This window comes from Wyeomyia smithii, chromosome 2 (genome assembly GCF_029784165.1).
Source record: "Wyeomyia smithii strain HCP4-BCI-WySm-NY-G18 chromosome 2, ASM2978416v1, whole genome shotgun sequence".
NCBI classification, from domain to species: Eukaryota; Metazoa; Arthropoda; class Insecta; order Diptera; family Culicidae; genus Wyeomyia; species Wyeomyia smithii.
Window position 1 is genome coordinate 96,919,218 of NC_073695.1, and position 23,691 is coordinate 96,942,908.

The 23,691-nt window shown below is 38.4% G+C and overlaps 1 protein-coding gene across 7 annotated transcripts in view; it reads right to left on the minus strand.

Moving 5' to 3' along the window:
* LOC129725431 (cyclic nucleotide-gated channel rod photoreceptor subunit alpha) overlaps positions 1-23,691 on the minus strand; it is a 444,338-nt gene that overhangs the window by 62,754 nt on the left and 357,893 nt on the right. The window lies entirely within an intron of this gene.

Consider the following 23,691-nt stretch of genomic DNA (forward strand, 5'->3'; position numbering starts at 1 on the left):
TGATTCCAGTGTTCGACACATAATAGCAGCATGAAACTAACGGTGGTTTCTGGAAATTGTGGTGCTGAGTGTCGAAGTAGATGAAAAAAATTTAATCCCATTTCTTAAAGACAGGTAGACGGAGAGAGTGGCTGTAGTAAAAATAGATTTTCGATGTGTCTGCGAAGGGCGGAGACAACTCCAGAAGCAATAAGTAATTCAACTGGAAAACTGTTGTTGAAATCTTTATAAAAATAAAAGAACAGTGTCGAACTTGATTGCATAAACAAGACCCCGTGGTTATTTCTTCTAAAGACAAAGTTGAGAGTGTTGTTGAGGACCATTGATAATCACAAGGGCTGTTGCCACAATCTTAACAGCGCCAAGGAGTAGCGTCATTTGCGATTACGCCGCTCGATGGTCGATACTGATATTGCTGAAGTGGAGAAAGAAGAAGAATGAAGAAAAGTAAAGGATGCTTCATTTTTTCTTAAGCATAAACTCATTGAAGGATCAAAGATAGCGATGCTTTTCATTGATGAGGAAACAATCCAACAGGATGTGATTAAATGGGCAAACAGTGGAAACTAAAGCTCGTTTAGCTACCCTTGCTAAGAACAGCAGCTAGCGGTACCCTTTAAGATCTAGTTATATCACAACTCAAATTTAATACATCAATCAATTTTTCTCCTATCTTGTGCATACAAATACTCTAGAAATCATGCTCGAAAAGCATTGGTTCTACTTCGTGATTTCTGAACAGTTTTACGGCTCCTCTTCAGTGGAAACTTTTTTTGTGCAATCTCTTTTCTTTGAAGTAGGCCGGTTTCTTTCTAGTCATTTTTACGGGTTTGTCAATCTTCTCACGATATAACTTATTGCCGATATAACTTATGCCGAACTAACGTCTAACAATAGCAACCGGGCTCATGTTAACTTCAGTGCCAAATCGGGAGCACTTCACAAGGGCCCCTCTCAGTCGCCTGCTTCGAGACTGAACGATGCTTGAATTGGCTTCAATCGATGCTACTTTGCAACCCGTTCTTGAGAAGAAAGTATGTACTTCAGTTGCCAACTTTTATGTTGTAGGTATCTTACTATCAACGTTTTCTTGCTCTAGAGTATATGGAAGGTAACAGACCAATCACCCAATAATGTTAGCTGTCATAAAAACTAAAAGAACAATCTCTGTGTTTACCTACATGTAGATGTTCCAGGTTACAGGTCACAAAGTGTATTCAATAGATAAACCACTGGTCCTTCATGAAATAAGGTTAGATTCAAAATTCGCAACGAAATCATAAACAAAAAAATTTAGGCATTCGGTTCACAAAATTACCTAAACATTACTGTAATTCACCAACCTTCCGGAATCAATTCTTTGTCATATTAAATTATGCGTAAGGACCCTTGTGAAACTCACTACGCTGAACAGCCCATATGCATTTGTAAGCTGCCTAGATCATTTTCTCCTGCTACCTACTTGTTGGCAACCATTAATGAAACCATGAATAAATTTGTCTGTCGCAGTCGCATAAAACCATTTATTCATCTCCGGTCTCGCACTGGTAGCATTCCTTCCACAACAGAACAACTTTTGAGTGATACTTAACCGTACATGCAGCGCATCGCTCGCACCGCACTGTCTGGGTAGTAACAGCATCTTTCATTCAAAATTAAATTTGCATACATCTGAAGCCGATTCACTCCGACCATGTTGCAACCTCTCTAATTGGACTATAAGGACACTATGCCTTGTCGACGACGTGGTGACCGAAGAGATGCCTTTTCATTAGAAGTATAAATATTTCCAACCCTTGTGAATGAATCCACAAGGACTGAACCATGCCAATGCTGGTAGGAATGAATGGGAAACCACCAAAGGCTGGCATAAATTGTGAACCCTTAAAGGCTACAAAATTAAGCATTTTACTGCTTTTAATACATAGCGGAACGATTAAGCAAGTTGAGCTGAACATAATTAAGAATTGGCTCACCATAAGTGACGTTGTAATAAAAGTAAAATTATTCTAGGGAGGAAGCTTAGCCGTGACATTGATGATTATGTTAAACTGGTTTCAAGTTATCCTCGTATCGTCGAGACTTTTCTTTAGACAGTAAAAAAATATACGCAAAAAAATTGAATATCGAAACGAAGTGCAAAAGTCAAACCACTTCATACCAGTTTCATCGGAGGTTGACTGTCTCTGCTTTGTGAATAATCCATCATGCATAGTACGTACGGCAAAGTTTGTCGGACATTCGGACAGAGTACAAAGCAGACTGCTGCCAATGTTCCACCAGTCGGGGTGCGTCGGTTTACCAGAGCACTATCAGCACGCAATTGAATTTTTATTACACTACCGATCTCATCGCATTCCGACGTCAAACATTCAAACTGTGACAAGGTTCATTAATTTTTTACGAAGCGCCAATCCTTTCAAGCCTTACCCTACTGTTAGATAGACCAAAAAAAGGTGCTCGTTTCGCGTGTATGTTTTATTTTTCTTGTTTTCGCTACACATTCAGGGGAAACCTTGATAGCCTGTCCAAACAAAGGAGTTAAAGCTATCGTAAATGGGAGCACCCGACACTGCTAGATGGATCAGAGCAGGTTTTTCGCTATCTATTGAAGGGTGTCCCACGATGGAATGTCTAAACACAATCGCGTGAATTGGACAGCGGACGGGAGGTCTCTTATGGCCTTTCACTTTTTTATTTTCAAGAGCATGGTCCGGCCAGCTGCGGAAAGCTCCGATGAAACAACCGTACTCAGCAACCCGAGTGGTTAGATAAACGTTTTTTCGACATTTCACCAGCCTGGAGCAGCTTGATTATAGTCCCGAGAGCCGCTGTCCGTGATGTTTGAAAGTTTTGAACTTGGTGGGTGCGTCGTTTTGATGATAATAACGTTAACCGACTATCGGTAACCGTAGTCGCACTCCGCACACAGCAGGGTTATTATTTCGCGTCGCTTGCCGGGAGAAATTGCTTTTTATAAAACGGTAATCCACTGTGAAAATTCGATTGCGCATGGCCGCTGTGCAGAGGGAAATACTTACTCTAATGTAATTGTGAAAAAATGTAGCAAGAATATGCTCATAAGGGATAAAGATAACGAAAATATTTAGGGGAAATGTTCCATATAAGACTCAATGAACTATTCTATACCAGTTGTATTAGTTTGTATATGTATAATACTTATAAGGGTTCATCAACACAGATATTGATTAGGGTGGGGAAAAATGATCGATTTTCCAGAACCAAGGTTTTTTGGTTCCCTTTGGGGTCCCAAACAACCCTAAACATACCTGAAGTCGATTGGTTTTGTCTCCGCTTGGCGCATTGCATTTCAAATTTGTATGAAAAATTTCTATGGGAAAACCTACTTTTTTGCATTTATCTTCTAGAGAGCTCAATAACGCTCTAATAATGCAATACATTATGTAAAAGTATAGTATTTTTGATGCCGAACAACTTTTCAGAAGACACTGAAGAGCTAGGATGTTCCTAAGAAGAGCTAAAGCTGTTCAAAGTTGAGTATGTCGATTTAAATGCAGAAAATCTTGTTTTCTGCCAACATTACCAATGTATCGGCGTCAGTAGGATTCCCATCAGAAATAACCTGTCGTAACCAGTTTATACACTCAGCTGGACCAAGCAAACAAATTTAGGTCAATATTCTAGGTGTAAATAGAATCTACAACGTGTTTCAGAGGTTACTTTTGATGGAAATCTGACTGACGCCGGTACACTGGCAGTGTTGGCAGAAAAAATGATTTGCAACATAAATTTCGACATACTCAACTTTGAACAGCTCTAGTATTTTTTTGGCACACCCTAACTCTTTAGTGTCTTCGGCCAAGTTATAAGGCATCAAAAAACCTACCATTTGAAGTTACAAAACCTATGATTTGAGCCATTTTGAGTTCTTTAGAATGGAAAATGCGAAAAAGTTGGTTTTTCCATACAATTCTCCATACAAATTTAAAATGCAATGCGCCAAGCGGAGAAAAAACCAATCGACTTTCAATAAATTCAGGATTGCTTGGGGCCCCAAATAGAACAAAAAAAAAACTTGGTTCTGGCTTTCTGCTATCAAGTTTCGTTTTTTCCATATAACGATTCCCCACCCTAATATTGATAGAAAATTGAGTTTTTACAAAAAGAAGCATCATGCGTTCATTAGCTTTTTGAACACATATGAAGAGAATTTTGTTTTAATATTTATAATGCTGCCTTTATCTATTTTGAAGTCTGATACAACAGAAAGTGTGGATTTTTTTACAGAAAAACGCTCAATTCTAAACTTTTTCAATATCTGACTGCATCACTTATTAACTACACACTTAATTTTGTTGCCGCGAACTCAACAGCTGATAAATTCAGCAGAATGTTCTACAAGTTTTCGGCAGAATTTTCAAGAACTTCGGCAAACGAGATGTCAATAGTTGCTGGCTCACGGTAGATCGATATATTTGCAGAATGTTTGTCGAAATATATTGCTGTCATTTGTTAAAAACTTCGCCGAGCTTGCTCAGCTGTTGGGAAGTTTGCCGAAATAAATTAAGTGTGTACAAAAAACCTACCAATTTTATTATTAAAACATTAATATGCTACAAATGGTTATGCTCAAAAAATAACAGTCTTTTAAAGTTACCGAAAAGTTTCCAAAGCTGTACAATTCCACAATAAAGCGAGCACCCAATTCATTCGACCATTTTGGATTCGCTGAAACTTTGCTATGGGCAAAAGCTGTAATTTTTTACTATTGGTTCATTTTTTTGAAACACGATTCATTTTTGAGAAGCTATTTAAAAGGCTATTTTTGGGTGGTATTGATGATCACATATATTTTCAGAGCCAAAACGGTCTATTTGTTTGGTGTGACATCTTCGGCAAAGAAGTATATAAGAGTTTTGTTTTTTTTCAAAAAAGATATACACTAAAAACTTATTTTAGTAAAAAAGTTAAAATCAAACAAACCGTTTTGGTTCTGAAAATAGTTGTAATCATTAATACCTTCCCCTAGTAGCATTTTTAAATAGCTTCTTAAAAATATATGCAAAAATTCAATGAAATCAAAAATGACAATGATAAAAAAATTAAAACTGGGTCATTTTTTTGTGAAACTCCTTAGCTCAAAAGCATTCAGATGATTCTTAGTATGATAATCTAAGTTGTTTTTTTTTTTGTCTTCATCTATAGTTTATTTGACACGGCACAAATACAATTCAATGTTTAACGGCGCCAATTATATCTGGTAGCTTACTTTCTAAAGTATCTTAATAACTAAAAGCAAATTTTTTATCCTCGCTGCCGACTACGAGCTGAAACTAAATCTAACTTAAAGCTAGAATATTTTGCATTAAAAGCACAGGTTTGCTGTTTGATGGTTTTCATTGCCATAGGTAAGCAGCATATTAAATTTGTTCCGCTGCTGGGCCAAGATATTACGGACTGGCATATTGGGTTGTTTCCATCGGGCCTTGAGAGTATCGTGCGGGTCTGATTGCTGTTTTCGGATCCGGGGTCTTAACGTGTTCTTGTCGTTTGGTTGGATGTAGGCGGAAGGGGATAGGAAATCTAAGTTGTTGTTAATGTCAGTTCGAGACAACAATCTGTCATCTAAGCAATTTGCATGACTAAACAATATTGATGACTAACATTTAAAATAGAAACAAAAGCATTATGAAAATTGCCCAAAAAAGATCGATTTGAACGAATTGGGAAATGTTATTCCTATTTCAAATAACATAATCAAAGAGGCGGTTAAAAGTTCCAATTTTTAACAATTTGAACGAAAACGGGAATGCAAATTGAGAGTGCATAGAAGGTTTTGTATCCCCCTGAGGAGAAAATACAGAAATTAAGCTTAGATTACACTCTTCTCCTATAAAAAATAAACCCAATCAGGCTCACTATTGATTGACAAACTCAAAATAAATGTAGAAGATGTTGTTGTGTTTAAGAAATTTGCAATAACTGTTTTGTGTCTTTTGTTTGGACAGAACAAAATTAATGTACCAAAATGCCTGTGTTTGTTTCAACAGGTAAACCGTGTTGCAAGTGTTAGTGAAACTTCACACACTGATCAGTCTGCTTTACTCACACATCTGCGTCCCAACCTCAAATAACTAATTGAAAACGTCACTGGTTTGTTCACTAGCTCACTTCACCTTTTTTTTTAAAAGGCGGGATTTGTTAGTAGCTTAAGTTTTTATGATAAATATTAGTAAATAATGAGTATGTGTGTCCAATCACAAATGGTGACTTCTCAACACTGTTAGAAATTTGTAATTTTAATTGTTAGGATTTGTTTGCTTTCGCAATTAGGACTTATCATTCGTAGGGATTCAAACCTACTTGTCAGAAAAGGGGAAGTAAACTTAATTGCTAACTTGCAACGATTTTTGTCGAAAATTGTTAATAATTTTATTTGACATAGCTTCTAATGGTTCAACACCAGTAAGTCTATGTAATTCAAGTGTACCAAACCAAGGAGGACGCTTCAAAATCATTTCCAGAATTTTATTCTGAATCCTTTGGAGTGTTTTCTTCCTTGTTGAACAGCAACTTGACCAGATCGGTACAGCATAAAGCACTGCTGGTCTAAAAATTTGTTTGTAAATCAAAAGTTTGTTCTTTAAACAAAGTTTAGAATTCCTGTTAGTGAGAGGATATAAACATCTCGTATATTTGATGCACTTGGCTTGTATACTCTCAATGTGCTCTTTGAAAATAAGTTTTTTATCATAAATTAGTCCCAAGTACTTAACCTTGTCGGACCAACTTAAAATAACCCCATTCATCTTGACAACGTGATTATTGTTTGGCTTGAGGAAAGAAGCCCTAGGCTTATGCGGAAAAATTATCATTTGAGTTTTAGTAGCATTGGGAGAGATTTTCCACTTTTGCAAGTAAGAAGAAAAAATATCTAAACTTTTCTGCAATCGACTGCATATGACATATGCATATGACGGAAATGCTTGTGTCATCGCAGAACAATGACTTTGTGCATCCTGGAGGCAAATCAGGAAGATCTGAAGTGAATATGTTGTACAGGACTGGACCCAAAACTGAACCCTGAGGTACACCTGCTCTGACAGGAAATCTATCAGATTTTGAATTCTGATAGACAACCTGCAGAGTTCGATCAGTAAGATAATTTTTTAAAATTTTGATTAGGAAAATTGGAAAATTAAAAGTTTGCAACTTCGCAATCAAACCTTTATGCCAAACACTGTCGAATGCTTTTTCTATGTCTAAAAGAGCAGCTCCAGTGGAATAACCTTCAAATTTGTTAGCTCGTATCATATTAGTAACTCTGAGCAATTGATGAGTTGTGGAATGCCCATGGCGAAATCCAAACTGTTCATTTGCAAAAATTTAATTTTCGTTGATGTGTGACATCATTCTGTTAAGAATAATTCTCCCAAACAGTTTACTTATTGAAGAAAGCAAACTGACTGGTCGATAACTTGAAACTTCAGCTGGGTTCTTATCCGGTTTTAAAATTGGAGTAATTTTTGCATTTTTCCATAATTTGGGAAAATATGCAATTTTGAGCTCACTTCACTGTTTACCGCTAGGAAATGACAAGGAGAGAGGAGTGCAAAACCGTCAAAAAGCGATTATGGGTTAACAGATCCAAATGAGTCTTATTTGTTTTGGGAACTACGATTCACTAATTCGGAAACTACAGAAACTCGAAATTACAATGTTTTTATACAGAAATTACCCGAGAATAACTTGGGATAAAATTGTTTCTTCGAAGGTATTTTCTCATTCCCGGAAATCCAGTTTTCCGCGGATATGCTGTGGAACTGAGGAATTTTGTGGTTTTACGATTTTTTAAAGGAATCTTTCAATTATTGGTTCAAAGCTCATAAAGTTTTTTCCACAGACCATTTTAATGATTTTGGTGATATGCTTACAAGATATTTCACCAGGAACAGATTTTCCTGGGGCTTATAGTGACCATAGAAACAATGAAAGAGCAAGGTCAAATACCATCCAGTATAGGTATTTTTGTAACCGGGATGATACCCAGAGATACGAAAACGAACCAGATGCCATTTTGAATTCAAAGATGGTGACTTTCTTGAAAACAGCCCAAAATAGTCGAATACCCCCACTATATGTATTTCCATAATTGAAACGATGCTTAGAGAATGAAAAACAACCCCAGACTCCATTTTGGATTCCAAGAGGAGACTTCCGATTTCTGGAAAGCAGCAAAATATGACCAAATACCAGGTTATATTGGTATTTCTGGAATCGGGATGATGCCCTGAGACCAAGGATGTAAATTATCACTCACACTCATATTTTCCGCAAGCCTAGGCTAACCAGACGTACCGTTTTGAACGGGACAGTACCGTTTTTTCGACTATTTTTAACCGTCCCGTCTTTTTGCCATTTTGTACCGTTTTCGGATACTCCTTGAAAAAATCTTAAACAGAGCTTTGAATTGAAATTTTCCTAAATGGAAAATAAGTTTCCATGCAGCCAGGATTTTTCTAATATTACTGAGTTTAGTGCATTCCCGACAGTACCGCACCACTGGAAGGACATCCGGACCTCTTCTGTCGTGAACTGATGAAAAAGTCGCGCTTGAAAGTTGAGACCATGATAATTGTTAGTCAAAATCTCGATCATCATGTGACTAGTTTCAGGAACTCGTTGCTTAAAATCACACTCTTCAGGATCGGGCAAGTTCATCAAAGCAATGAATAGATCCGGTATTTTTCAAATGAAAAATAACACCAAAGTTTTAAACTTGAAGGAAAGTTTCGAAATTATGTAGAAAATTCTTGTGATTTTTTTCGGATTGTTTAGAGCAACAGAATATTATTTTTCGATATATTGTTTTGAATAGTTAATATTGAAAAAAAAAATCTTCACAAAAATAATTTTTTTAACTGCAACTTGGGATGCACCTGCTGGAAAAATTTCAATAAATTCGATGCAAAATTTTAAAGATTTGTCTATTTTCGAGAAATATTGACCTTAATTTCAAATGACAATAACAACTTGAAAACCTACTCAAATTCGTGGAAAATTTGAGTATGAAGTTTTCGAATGAAACTCTTGAAGTTTTAATTGTTTTTTTGAAGAAAATAGACATTGCGATTTTCTGTAATCCATTTCACGAATTCTGACCTATTTTTAAAATCATTAGTCGTGAGAAAAATTGTTTAAGCTTGTACTTGGGATACAATTACTATTGTGGAATTGGTTGTAGGGTAAGGAACGGCTTAAGCAGTGGCGCTTATTTTAATCAGTCGTAGAAAACAGGCCGCAAACTCCTGAAATTTGATCAGTATCGACAATTTCACTGATGGAAACGTAAACTTTGGTTGTCTAGCTGTTTTACGAATATAAGAAATACCGTTAATCACAAAGAAATCTGTGAACAAACAGCAATTGAAACAAATCGACCTGTATTGCAGCCATTCAGGAGCCACTTCGGGTGCTGAAAAAACGCCTGCAAAACAGATGGAAACAGCTTAAAATAGGTTCGAGGTGATTAGAATAGTGTCCCTCGATTGGTAAGTTTAACCGATTATTGTTAAAGTTTGCTAACTTAGTTTTACAATCCGAAAACAAGTTCTGACAGAGACAGAGACAGATAGAGAACAGATTGATATACTTCTGTTTGAATTTCACTTAACACATATCGAGTATTTCTTCTCAATACACAGGCGGTTCCTAAAGCTGCTTAGAATATGTTCCCTACCCTATTTCACAGCAAAACTAATGTTTTTCACAGTTTTACGGTACCAAAAAGTAAATTCTGAGGCAATTTGTACCTTAAAATTGAAGAAAACCACAGAATGAAAACAAACAATTTACAACAAGTATCTGGCTGCAGATTTATAATAAGAGAAATAAGTGTTAATATGGCGAAAACATGTACTTTTTTCTTTAATATCAGTACGGCACATCAATGAATTCACTTGGACATAACGAAACTGTTTTAAAACCACTATAAAACTATTTAATATCTGGGCTATTCAACAAATTATATAAGCGTTCATAATTTATTTTTTGAACTCTTCGAAGCAACAATTTGTTTGATGGATTTGAAATTGAGCCGGTTCTCTGTTTTTCTTTTTACGAAATTTTCGATACTCACAAATCTTCGACAGCACGAATTGTTTATAACATTTTTTTTAGCATTTCCCAGCAACTATTTTCCCTGCCTCCACGTGATACCGACTGGGATACAAGTAACCAAGGGACGATCGGTGAACCGGTGGAAATTTGGTAGTATGCTGACAGGGAAGAGGGAGCTGTTCTCCTTGGAGGGCAGCTTGTCCAAGCGTCTGTTCCACATATTAGGGGCGGTTCTAACAGCGACTGATCCGGAACAGACGGCTAAACTGTACAATGCGGTGTTTCTTATTCCGCAGAACCCTAAAACGGCAACCCCCTCGCAAGACTTAACACGGCGGTCCTAGAAACCGGCACGCGCGGATGTCTCGACTGGAGATTTGCGGAAGGCAAACGTGGAGGAAGGGGGTATTGAAAATCAACGGCAATCTTTTTAAATACAGCCGTGTTATGTACGCCCCGGTAAACGATAAAACCAACGCCGTAAAGGAGGAGTTTATCGAGCCTCTTGAGAAATCGTATGGAAACAAAACGCGACATAAAGATCGTCATCGGAGATATAGCCGCTTAAGTCGGACGGCAGTGATTCTTTCGCACCGTTATTGGTTGGCCTTCACTTCACAAACAACGACAACGGCTCGAGGCAATCGAACTTCTATGCGGCCAGGGGAATGATCGATGCTCGACGACACCCTAAAGGAGAGACCTGTTTCTAAATCGACGACATGCTCTTCGAGGGCCAGCACTTTTTAGACGTCATCGATGTATGGTCTTTTCGGGGGCCAAACAGGAATTCAGATCACTATCTGATAGTAGACAAGATTCGCGTCCTGCTAAGCAACGTATTTAAATCGAGATCGGCAAGAAGAGATTCTTAGCGGAATCAGTTTCTGCAGAGTACACTTGAAACAAATCGTGCGAACCTTGGACGAGGTGAAAATGCTTGCAGAGAGCTGAAAAATCGCAAATCCACTGAGAAGAACGGCTTACCGACCGAACTTTTCAAAGTCAAGAGTGGTTGTATAGTGCAATTCACCACACTATCTTGAGGGTATGGTTTGGAAGGACTCATATGCCCTATTTAAAAAAAAAGGAAAATAGACTCAACTGTAGCAATTATGGAGGTACAAAAAATCCTCTCAATTTCGCATATACAATATATTTCACCCCCGTATACAGTTTCAGAAACTGAGGCCTTTGCAAGAAGCCTCTGTTATGCGGTTTTCAAGCGGAACGATCTACAACGTGATATCCACCTTGAGGCAGATCCTCAGCATGTTTCGGAATCCCAACTTGAAAACATCATTATCTATTTATGAACTTTAAGGCGTCGTAAGATTCAGTGAGAGAGCTTCGTAGCCGCAAGGTTACAGAGTCCGCTTTGATAAGCGAATGATCGTGGGTTCGAATCTTAGTAGAATCAGGCCATTTGGTTGTCAAAGGACTTTAACATCGGTTCATTCTCAGGCTCTCTACTACATACCATTCCTACAAGCTGAATTCTATAATACCCTTGCTGACTTTCATCCTAACAAAAAAGTCCCTCGTATAATAAAACTGTTCTGAGTAATGTATAATAGTTCTCTTCAGGCCATTGTGATTATGACGCGGTCTTGGCTGGAGGAACGAGGTTTCGATAAGACTCCTTCCTCTTGACAAAAATATAAGTCCTACTTATAATAAACCTGACCAAAGGTGAAGCATTGAGTGCCTCTTCAGGAAATTGTGATTGTGACGCGGTGTTGGTAGGGGAAACGAGGTTCGATAAGACTCCTTCCTCTTGACAAAATAAGTCCTTCTTATAATAAAACTGATTTCAGAAATATATACCCTCTACAGGGAATTGTTATTGTCGATATTGGCACGAGGAACGAGGTTTCGATAAGACTCCTTCCTCTTGACATAATAAGTTCCTTTCAGAATAAACCTGGCCAGAGAGGAACGTTAGGTGTAGCCTCAGTTCAGGGAATTGTAATTTGGCGCTATTGGTAGGATAGAAAAGAGGTTTGGTATAGTAGAGCAGTAAGCTTGAAATAAAAGGGTCAACTCTCACACACAATCACGGATAAAAATAAAAAAGCGTATCATTCACTTCAATAGTGATACTGCCAATAAGGGACAATCCATTAATGATGTCACGCAAAATTTGGAAAAAATTAATATCATCGATATCATTTTTAATCGTAGTGCTGTTGAGGAGCCTTCTACAGATTGAGATTACAAAAAGATTGAGAGAGAAGATTTTACGCTTGTTATGCTTTTTGATCTAGGGTAACAACTTTTTTTGCAAACACTCTTTCATGTAGATTCTTCCGTTTATAATGTTAGTCGTAATGAATGGACGAGACATTTTTCTTCTTGCCGAGATTTTCGGAGTTAATGACTTTCACTGAATTCCCTTCGGTGTGTTATTGAGTCCTGACAGAGTCTTACAGTCAAATTATACGCAGGTTTCGTCATCTATTATAGAAAACCTCGATTTCTAGGTCAGATATTTGCCATAAAGCTTCCTAGCCCTAGGTTTCACAGATTTAGCCCCTGGCTGCTTCTGCTTTCGACCAGTCTGTAAACCTAACTTTTCCTTGGCACGCATAGAGTTACACAATGGAGCACCTAATTTTTTCGCCACATCTCGTACTGATGTTCCGTAATGCAGCTTTAACCGCTTTGTTCGTGAGAGAGGCTATGCATTTTCAAACTTCCGCGAAAAAGGTAGCAAAAATGACAACACCTGTTTCATTCATCATCATTTTGGATTGCTATTTTTCAAAAAACGGAATGATTTTATTTCTCCTAATTTTAAGGCAGAGTTTCTTACCATTTTCAACACTTTTTGAAGCTATAAAGTATGCCATAACAGCCGCCAGATAGACGTGTAACGATTAGACCCTAGCGTATGGTACCGTCTTGGGAATGAAAATAAAGGTGAAATTTCTGGTGAACTACTTTTTATATCAGCGTTTCGAGAGAAGGTAAGAATTATGGAGCCGTTTGGAAGACTAAGAATGGTAGAAAAATGTACCGGCCGCGCATATTACGTAGTTTTGACCACTATCAGCAACATTATGGCTAGTGGTAAAAATATATTAACTACTTACATTACATAATTTTGGAGAGGCTAAAAAGCGCCATTGGTATCTAAACATAAAGAGTGTCCCACAATTGCGTCACGGAAAAAACGCTGTGGAAATTAACTCAGTAAATCTATCCTCTTCGAAATTTCAGACAATAAAATATGTACGCTCGCATCTAACGCTTACCTCCACTCATTAGGTTTTTACCACATCTGCTGAAGCTTTTTCTGTGCGGAAACATGGCATGTCTCCCTCAGATTTGACCTCGTTGTGATGTTTTCGTAGTGCCTGCTTTGTAACAGCTCAGTATTTCTCGACAGGTCTTAGTTTCGGTGCGTTGGAGGGATTCATGTTTTTGGGTACGACGCACTATGGGGCAGAACCCAGAAAAGTTGCGACAAAACTCAAAAAACGAAATTCAGTTTTCATGCCTCATTTTATTTTCTACTTACAGTAGACATGTTAAAGTCTGGAAATCACGATAATTTACTTTGAAAAATAATTTAAAAAATGTGCTACAATATTGTGAAAGTGAGGATTTACAAGGCTTGTAAACTGGAAGAAAAAAATTTCACAGATATTTTCCAGTAGGGCATGCAAATACTTAGAAGTTAATTAGCTAACTCATATGATCCTCATAAAATTGAGTATAAACTAAAAGGAAATGTGATATTAAGACACTTTTGTTCAAAATAGGTTCGAAGGAGGCATAGTATGTAAAACAAGTTTTTTGTAATTTTTCCTCATTCTCGGCAATATGAAAAACATAAAAATCCACGTTGTTCTGCTATGACACTATTATTGTACTAAAATACAACGGTTCGGGGGTCTTTCAAAACTGACGTCCAGTAGTATGAAGACCCCTCAGAAATAATTATTAGTACTAGGAAACAGTTTGTTATTGGACTAGCAGTGTCTTAAACAAAACTAAGCATTTAGTATCTATGCCAAATGGAATAGAATATAACAAGAGGAGCTCTTAGAAAGGGAACATGACCAACTAATCTTTAATTGAACAATGTTCCTATTTGAAATATTTTGTAACAAACAATAACATTAAAAATATATTTTATATTCTTTCTCAAAAATGATGACACATCATGGGTTGGCAAAAAACTATACGAAGGCAACTACAAACTTCCAATAATTCATTTCATTATGACTCGGAAATTCGAATATATATCTGAAATTGAAACATATATACTTAAGTCCCAGCCAAGATTCATTACTGAAATTTTGGGTTTATGAATAATTAAAATAATTTTATCTCGTTAACGGTCCGTCCTACAGTTGTAATATGTTCGACAACTTTATGTCAACTGATGATATAAACAACTTTCCCGAACAAACAAAATGGCTAGCACCATTTATTCAGAAGATAGATGTCAACGCCATCTGTAGAAAAAAAATTGAAGCTGCCTGAATACATTTTTCAAAACGATGTTTCTATGTTGAACAACATTGCCGAAGACATGAACACTGTGGAAACAACTGTTAAGGAGTTATGAGGTTTTGTCGCGCCAACGGACCAATTTGCCCCACTGTGCGACGGTGACCCTATTGGCTTCGTACCATTCCAGGACATAATTTAAATAAAGGCACGGAGCCAGATCCGCCTAGAAGATAGATTGCTTCAACAGAGGAAGCAGACGCTTCTGTAGACACTCCTTGTGGTAGATCTCCCCGTTACAAGTCCCGGAAGTCCCGTGAGCAAATCGCTTGCCAAATCAGATATTTCATGGCAAACTTTGAAAGTTTCTGCTTCCTTACTTCCTCCGAAACATCAAACTTGTGCTGGGCAGTAAATAACAGAAGCCTCGGAAGATGCCGAAAGTCCACCTCGACGTAAGTCTCATTATCCAAGATGAGACAATGAGACTTTAACTGCATCTGGGTGTACACTTTCCGGGCCCGTGACTTTCCCACCGTATGTTGCCGTACGTCACGGTTTGGAGCCTACTGCACTTTGTACGTAAACAGTCCCTCCCGGTGGCTCTCTTAACGATAGACTTGGACAGATTCAACTGTATGGACATTTCCCTGACCGAAGCATTTATAACACGCTTGTGATCCTCAACTCAAGACATTGCTTTTTGGGTAACGGATTGTTTTCCAATTTTCGAAAAGCTGAAAGCGATAAAAAACAGTGTAAATAATAACGTTTGCGTTAAAAAAATGGTCAAAAATTGCCGATTTTTTATGAGTTAACCTTTTTTTTTTTTTTTTTTAAGGGGGGATTTGTTAGTAGCTTAAGTATTTATGATAAATATTAGTAAATAATGAGTATGTGTGTCCAATCACAAATGGTGACTTCTCAACACTGTTAGAAATTTGTAATTTTAATTGTTAGGATTTGTTTGCTTTCGCAATTAGGACTTATCATTCGTAGGGATTTAAACCTACTTGTCAGAAAAGGGGAAGTAAACTTACAACTAACTTAATTGCTAACTTATTGGCTATAAAGAGAGCTTATCGTAGCAATTGAGGATTGCAACGATTTTTGTCGAAAATTGTTAATAATTTTATTTGACATAGCTTCTAATGGTTCAACACCAGTAAGTCTATGTAATTCGAGTGTACCAAACCAAGGAGGACGCTTCAAAATCATTTTCAGAATTTTATTCTGAATCCTTTGGAGCGTTTTCTTCCTTGTTGAACAGCAACTTGACCAGATCGGTACAGCATAGAGCATTGCTGGTCTAAAAATTTGTTTGTAAATCAAAAGTTTGTTCTTTAAACAAAGTTTAGAATTCCTGTTAATGAGAGGATATAAACATCTCGTATATTCGATGCACTTGGCTTGTATACTCTCAATGTGCTCTTTGAAAATAAGTTTTATGAGTTAACCTTTAAACGCACTGACAAAACTACGCATGCAGCATCAATCATGTTATCCCATAAGTCAGCAGAAAAAAATTGACAGCTCTACCAGTCGAGCTCTGACCGTGATGGCGAAAATAGTGAAGCTACTCTGTTCAGCAGTGTGCGCGTTCAAAAAAACGGTACCCCGTCGCGTCGAAAAAAAGACATCGTTCGACAGTTCTTGGACATCGGATACGCCCGTTCCGGCATCTACAACATCTTGGCCCTATTGGACAACAATCAGAGCATTGAAAGAAAGCCCGGTTCCGGACGGCCGACGACCCTGAGCGACAAGCAGCTCCAAAATATGCTGAAGAGGAAGACCTAGAGTAAAGTGACTACATCGCTGCGTGCGCTTGGCCGGGAGGTCGATGTAACCGGCCAAACAGTGCAGCAGCAGTCCCGGCCACCAGTCGTGGAGCTGCAGGCAATGACGCAGCGGCAGCGCCTGAATAAGAAGGTCAAGTCGATTTTCCCGGCAAATCACGATGTGGCGGTGGTGATGGACGACGAGAGTTGTCTCACCCTGGATGGCAACAACTGGCAGGGCACTTTGTATTTTACTACTTCCACGAAGGAAGTGGTGCTCGGTGGAGCTTATTTCACAGATCAAGTTCTCCGAAAAGATGCTGCTGTGGCTGACAATCAGCAAGAAGGGGATGTCAAAGCTGCTCTTCTTTTGCTCTGGACTGGCCATGGACGGGGAAATTTATAGTACGAAGTAAGTGCCTACCGGAAGTTGCGTCGTTCATCAAGAAGTATCTGCATCAGGTGTCGATCCACTACTCGAAGCGACCGCTGGAGGAGATAGAGTGCCTGAATATCGAGCCCGCCCAACGTCCCAAAGTTGCGACCCATCGAGGATTTCTGGGCAAGCCTGACGCGTAAGATCTACTCCAACAATTTTGTCGCGAAAACTGAAGAGGACTTGATAAATAAAACAAAAAATGAATTGAAAAACATACCTACACGCATGTTTTCGTCCGCCATGGCGAATTTTCCTGTTAACTGCCGGAAGGCCTCACGCAAGGGCGGTACGGTTTCCAGGATGAAGATGAAAGTGTTGTTTCTGCATGCTACTTTTTATATCAGTAAGTGGAGAAGTTTGGGAGACTAGGAAATGGAGAGTAAACATTTTCGACAGCTGTAGAGAATGAACACTAAGAAACGAAACGAGAATTCAAATATATATCTATACGCGCAATTTCATCACGTTTTGGCGAGTGGTGGAAAAATAGCAACAACTTCAATAATATATTTTGAGACGCTGAAAATTGCCATTGGTGTTCCATTATAGTGACAGCGACAAGTTTATTTATTTAGTCGTCATTCCCAGTTCTCACGCACTTCAAGTAAGCAAACACATACTACATGTAAACACACGCTACCAACACATGCACAACTGTGACTTATCACAGTTCTATCTTCTGCTGCTGCTGCGCGACACTGATCGACTAGATAATGAAGACTTAAGTTCTGCATGCAAGCTTTTCTACGTGACTACTAAGAGTTATACTTCTGTTGGGCGTGTAGTTAGGCGAGCAAAAGAACAACAAATCGTTTACAAAGTAAAATCGTCTGTATACTTTGGTGTCAGCTATGTGGGTGGGGAGAAACAATACTTTGAAGAGCACCATTAAAAAAAAGTTTTTTCAACAGAAACTTTTTCATGACCAACGGACTTTGAAATATTTCATGGAAAAAATTAGTTAGAAAAAACATGAAACTGAGACAAAATCATACCCAAATTAAATAACGTAAAATTGGGAAATTGTGTCTTTTAACAATATTTTTATTAACTAATAAAAACAATTTTTGATTTTGATCTAGATAGTCAGATAGAAGATGGAAAATAGTCAAATTAAGTCCTCTAAAAGTTTCTAAAACGGGAAGAAAGTGATTTGGAACATTTCATCAAGGATGGCGTAACAACTAAAATTATAAATGTTATATTGAAATTATTTGAATGGTTATTCACTGAATACTTAGTCCATGATCTTGTGACTCTGACAACTTAACAGGAAAACAATTTATATCGTTATAAAAAAATAGTGCACATTTGACTACCGTTAAAATAGCAACTGTGTTATGCTTTGTCTCCACCATCATCAGCATCATTATCACTATCACTACCTTTTGCGCCATAATCTGTTTGAAAACTCCCCAACAGTACATGGGTGTTTTGTGACCTTACGATTTCACTGAATTGCAACTTGGTATAGGTAAATATATCGCTCAGCTTTATCCTCACGTAAAACATTCATCACTGTCATCACAGTTCTACGCTCCTCACTGGAAGACAAAAGGCAACAGTCGACAGTAGTGTGAAAGAGACCCCGCTCCACCGAACCGAATGTGATGCAACGTGTTTGTGGGTGTGGTAGTAGCATAACGGACACAGTCGGTACACGTAACCCAGTTTTCCCCATTCGAAACTTGATTTTCCCTCAGATTGCACCCATCCCGTATTTCGTATCCCGTTAACAGGACTCTCCCAGCTGAGATGAGTATTTCTGTTCTAAAAATAGCACACACTGTCGCATAAAAGCGGTCGATAAACTCCTTGTCGAGCTATAAATAACGTGCTCGCTTGTATAGGTTCGAGTAGCGCTAGGGTCTTTCATGGAGGTCGCTGAAAGTCGGAAACTGGTGGGGATTTAGAGTAAATACGAACCATTATTTATGCATTGAAAAAAAAATATAAAAATAAAATCGATTCAGCCTGGTAAAATACATATAAAACTAAGAATAAAGCCTCTATTTACCTAACAATGGGAGCCCATTGTGCTTAACGGGAAAAACATGACAACATTTTTTTCCTCCTCTGCAGCAACCTTGAAAAGTGTTTTCCTTTTCTCCGTGACCTATTTTCGCAACGTTTCGTTTCGCGGTCTCACATCACGTTGGATAGACAAAACGGCTTTCAGATTTCGCCACCCGAGCGAGCGTGAACAAGCTTTCCCTGCTTGCGCATCGCTCTTCTCGAACAGCACCATTAGATATACGTCGACACCAAGCTTTTGCTTTGCATAATAGACTAGGTACTTCCCAGCTCGTTTCAAACTTCAACCGAGCTTGACTTATTTTCTTTTGAACAATAATTTCTACAGTACGCCATCATCACCTCCAGCAGCAACAGCGATAGCATGGCAAAAGTTACCTATTTTCAACTGCCACTTTATTACCCGCATCCCCCTTTCGGTTTGTTCTTTGGTTTGCTCCCTAGAAGTGGCATTAGTGTGGCACTGATGGACGTGAACAGGATACAAATTGTTACCGTTCGGTGGCAGCAGCTACGATTGTCGGTTGTTGAAAAATTTCCTCCTTTGATGACGACTTGCCCGGCACCCGGACACTCGTGCAAAACGCGCGATGGAAACCGGGGTTGAACTGTGAAAGCGACAGTGAATAACAGTAATCGACCGGGCTGCCACTTCGGGAGTGGACGGTCTAGCGGATCAGGCGTATGGACGCCATGAAGCACATGATTGGTGTTATCTTCTCACATTAACTGCACCATTCCGAATGCTTTCACCGCATGGTTATTCGGTAAATGGCTGAAAAGTGGTCCAGAGTAACTGTTTTGCTGTTTGTTGTATTCGCTTGTTGAGATATCGAGAGTGATATTGAACATCGTTTAAATGTTTCCACATTCACGCCAAACCAAATAGAATGCCATAATAAATTTATGACCACGCAGCTGGATAATGTTGCCAATAAAACACCATTCAAAGTTACCCAAATGGCACTTGAGCAGTTTCAAACTTTGCGAAAAAATAGTTACAAAACATAACAAGCTGTGCCACAAAACGATTGACATTGGCAAACTTCTATTAATGGTGGAAAGCACATTTACACAATCGGCCGCAAAGTAGAGATACAATAAAAATAGATTGGGCAGTTTATGGGGTTGTATTGTTTTGTCTCGATGGTATAAATCCCTCGATAAAATACAAAACTTTGCTGTGACCACAATAAGGCAATTGCTGCCGACCAGCAAGGGAATCGGTTAAAACACATTTCGTTTAACGGTATTGCACCCCATAGCAATTCAAGGAGTGAAATACCCAAGGTCATACGCACGGAGGTGGTTTCTACGGTTTACGGGTCGTAAGGAAATGATTTTGATGAGAGAGTTAGTAAAAAAAATTAAGCAGGAACCAATTAATTTAAATGTAGAAATCAATGACCTTATTGTCAGCGTTTAAAGGTAACAATTGAGTTTACATAGTCTTAGTTATATAAAATTGCGTAACGATTATCAAACGTTATGCATGTTTTAAATGTGGTTTGATGCTTACAGTTCGAATTTTTGAAATATCTTATCAAATTCATCTAGATGGTATCTCTATCAAAAATATTTTACTAATTATCAAATTATTGATGTTTACCCATTTCCGCATAAATTGAGTTAATCTGACCGGTGTTCCACTGAAGTGAGTGGTTCATCCAATGCAGTTCAGCTCTAGATGGCCCTAACTTTTGTGCGTACTATTGGCATGATCAAGGATTTCAATTTCAACCAGGATGATTTCGTAACTATGGGAAATATCAACCTATATTACGACCCTCTCCTAAAGTGGACCACTCGTCAGATTAACTCCATTCATACGAAAACTCGAAGGATTTTTAGTAAACTTCCTAGGAAAATATTTTCTTCAGCCAATCTGCATCAGTATCTCGTGAAACATTAATAATTTCCGATTTATGTTAAGAATAATTGAGTTAATCTGACGAATGGCGTACTATAGAAAAGAGGTCTACTATTGGTTAATTGACCCTATGTAGAAATGATGTATGAAGCTCTGGTTCCATTTATCGAGAGTTATAGAGTACCATCTCCTCCAGTGGTCCACCTTGACGTAAAACTGTAAATTCTCTACCTGCACGCAAAAGTTGAAGTCCCGATTCCCGATTCGCACAAATGTTGCACAGAAAACGCACAATAGATGTGTGAAACGCATAACGCAACAGTTGTATTGCAAATACATTGACATAGAATGAAATCAGAATATGTATCATACACTGACACTTTATTTCTCACGTCGAGTGTATTAGTGACTGCACGCGCTTTTTTCTCAAGCGACGAGAGAAATTTCTCTCTTGCTCGTAGAATTTCCATGTATGTGCGACAAGACTAGACACGTCACATACAATTTGTAGGTTGCTCTTTCGCTTCTCTTTCGGTTCGGATTGCGACGCGCAAGGCGATATCTCGTTGCTTCACGAAATGAGCGAAACACCCGTGCTGCACATACTTGATACCAGTGTTGTTAGTCTCACTCATACTGTCGGTGCGTGCTTGCTGCTATTCAGAGGAATGCATGAAGAAGAAAAAGTATCTCGATAGCGTGTGTGCAAAAGACTTGAAAAGCGTAGCATATGTCTCGTTCTCAAGCAGAAAGGAGGAGAATGGTTTTGCTTCTCACTCGCTTTGCAATGCTGCTTGATACCAGTTGAAACTGTTTGGGTGTAGTAGTTTGGAGCTGCCAGATACATTTAAGAAACGCTAGAGCATTAATTGCGTTATGCCCAACACGCAATCATTGTACTGGTTCCGAATTACATCAACAATTGCGCTAAAAACGCACAATTTTGTACTGGTTTCGCACCATCCAACTTTTGCGTGTGGAGACTGGTAGTTAGCTACCACTGGCGTTTTTGTGGTTGACCCGCCACACACGTTGCGTGGCATAGTAGTGCCAGGCCCGCTCACAGCCATTATGTCGCTTCTAGCTCTTACGAAACGGGGGCATACGAAGAAGATATGGTCAGCAGTCTCCTCCACCTCCACGCACTAGGGATACACGAGGGACCCGCGTGCCCGAACCTGTGCAGATATTGCCTGAAGCAAACATGGCCTGGCATGATATCTGTTAAGTGGAAGTTCACTTCGCCATGGCGTCTCTCGCCCCAACCGGATATCTCTGGAATAAGTCGGTGCGTCCATCAGCCCTTTGTAGGGTAAGACCATTCCCGCTGTCAGCGGAGCATCGAGAATGACCTTTTGGTACCTCGTATTTCCAGTTTACCGCGCGCGGTAACTGTTAGTACCTAGCGCTCTGGATCACACTGGCCTACCTGATCTAAATATGGACGAAACCACGCTGGCAAGACAGACATAGTCGACGTGACTCCCGAACGTGAGCTTATCGTCAACCATAACCCCCAAAAGCTTCAGAGATCGCTTTGAGGTGATGGTGCAGTCTCCGACTCTGACCACCGCCTGTTGCTCCGATTTACGGTTGTTCACAACTGTGACCTCCGTCTTATGATGAGCTAGCTCCAGTTTCCTAAAGCGCATCCAGTCATCGACCTTGCGTATACAGTGCGCGGTCGTCAACTCGATTTCCTCGATCGACTTGCCGTAAACATCTAGCGCTGTGTCGTTTGTAAAGTCACATCTGTCTGTAAGATCACAACCCAAGTAACAATCCAAAGACGATTTAGTTTTATTTATATATTTTAAAAGTTTTATCAAAACATTACTAAATCTATCGAGTTTTATCATAAATTTATTTAAGTAATTGTGGTTTTTATTTATCAACAGTTCCCAAGAGTAATTAAAGAACACTTGAAGAGTCCTCCATAAAACTCCTTCATCAATAAGTGTAATAAGCCTGAGGAGCGGTTTTGAAACGCACTCAATTTCCCTTTCAAAATACCTGCGAGAAACTTCCATAAAACTTCATTAGAGTTTTACAATAGTTTCATGGTACTTATCTTTAAGATGAATCTATCTTGAAAATGTGCCCATAAAATTTTCTTAAACCCATTTTGTCTCATGAAAGAGAAAACATTCATGAAAGAAAAGGATCTAGAATAAACAAAAATTTTAGCTCATTCAAGCAACTAACTCATACTAAGTCAAGTCATTTAAGGGTATATTACTTTTGGTGTTAAAAACAGCAAAAACTCAATACTCACTGACGGACATGAAATATAAGATGGTAGAAAATTCAATTCAATGATTACCAAAACATTTTTTATTCCGGATAATCGAATTTTCCGGATAATCGAATCACAGAAATATATTGAAATTTGCGATTAACGAACATAAAATAAATAGTTATTTCCTTTTTTTTATTTTACTTGTATGATGCAGTAGCGTAACCAGAAATGACAGAGAAATGATATTCATTCCCCTGCTTCATGCAATATGTTGCATTTCTTCATTTTATAATACACCGGATGTTTATTCTTAACCATTTGAAAATCGCTACAAATAACACTTTTCCAACAGCAATGATCACAAAAATGGTGCTTGACTGTAAACAAACAATTGTCAAACGGTAGAGGGGGCTATCTCAGATAAAATTTGTTTATCTTGAAAAGTTCAAACAAGTTTTATTCAAGCGCAAGTAATCTTCTCCGTGAATGCAACAAGTAAATGTCAACTTGTCGAGATACTAAAAAAATTTTATTAGTCTTGCTCAAGAAGTTTTAGTTAGAAGCCGTCTAATGAGGGATTAAAATAAAACCAACGACAAATATGGTGAACAGACTGTGATTAACTACGTCAAAATAATAGCCATTTGTAATTAAACGGTAATAAAAGGCCGAGATTCTTATTGCTACTAATAATTCTGACAGTTCAGTAGTGAATGTTGACCATGCTGAACACAAAGTTAAGTAAAATGTTCCATAGTCCAACAAA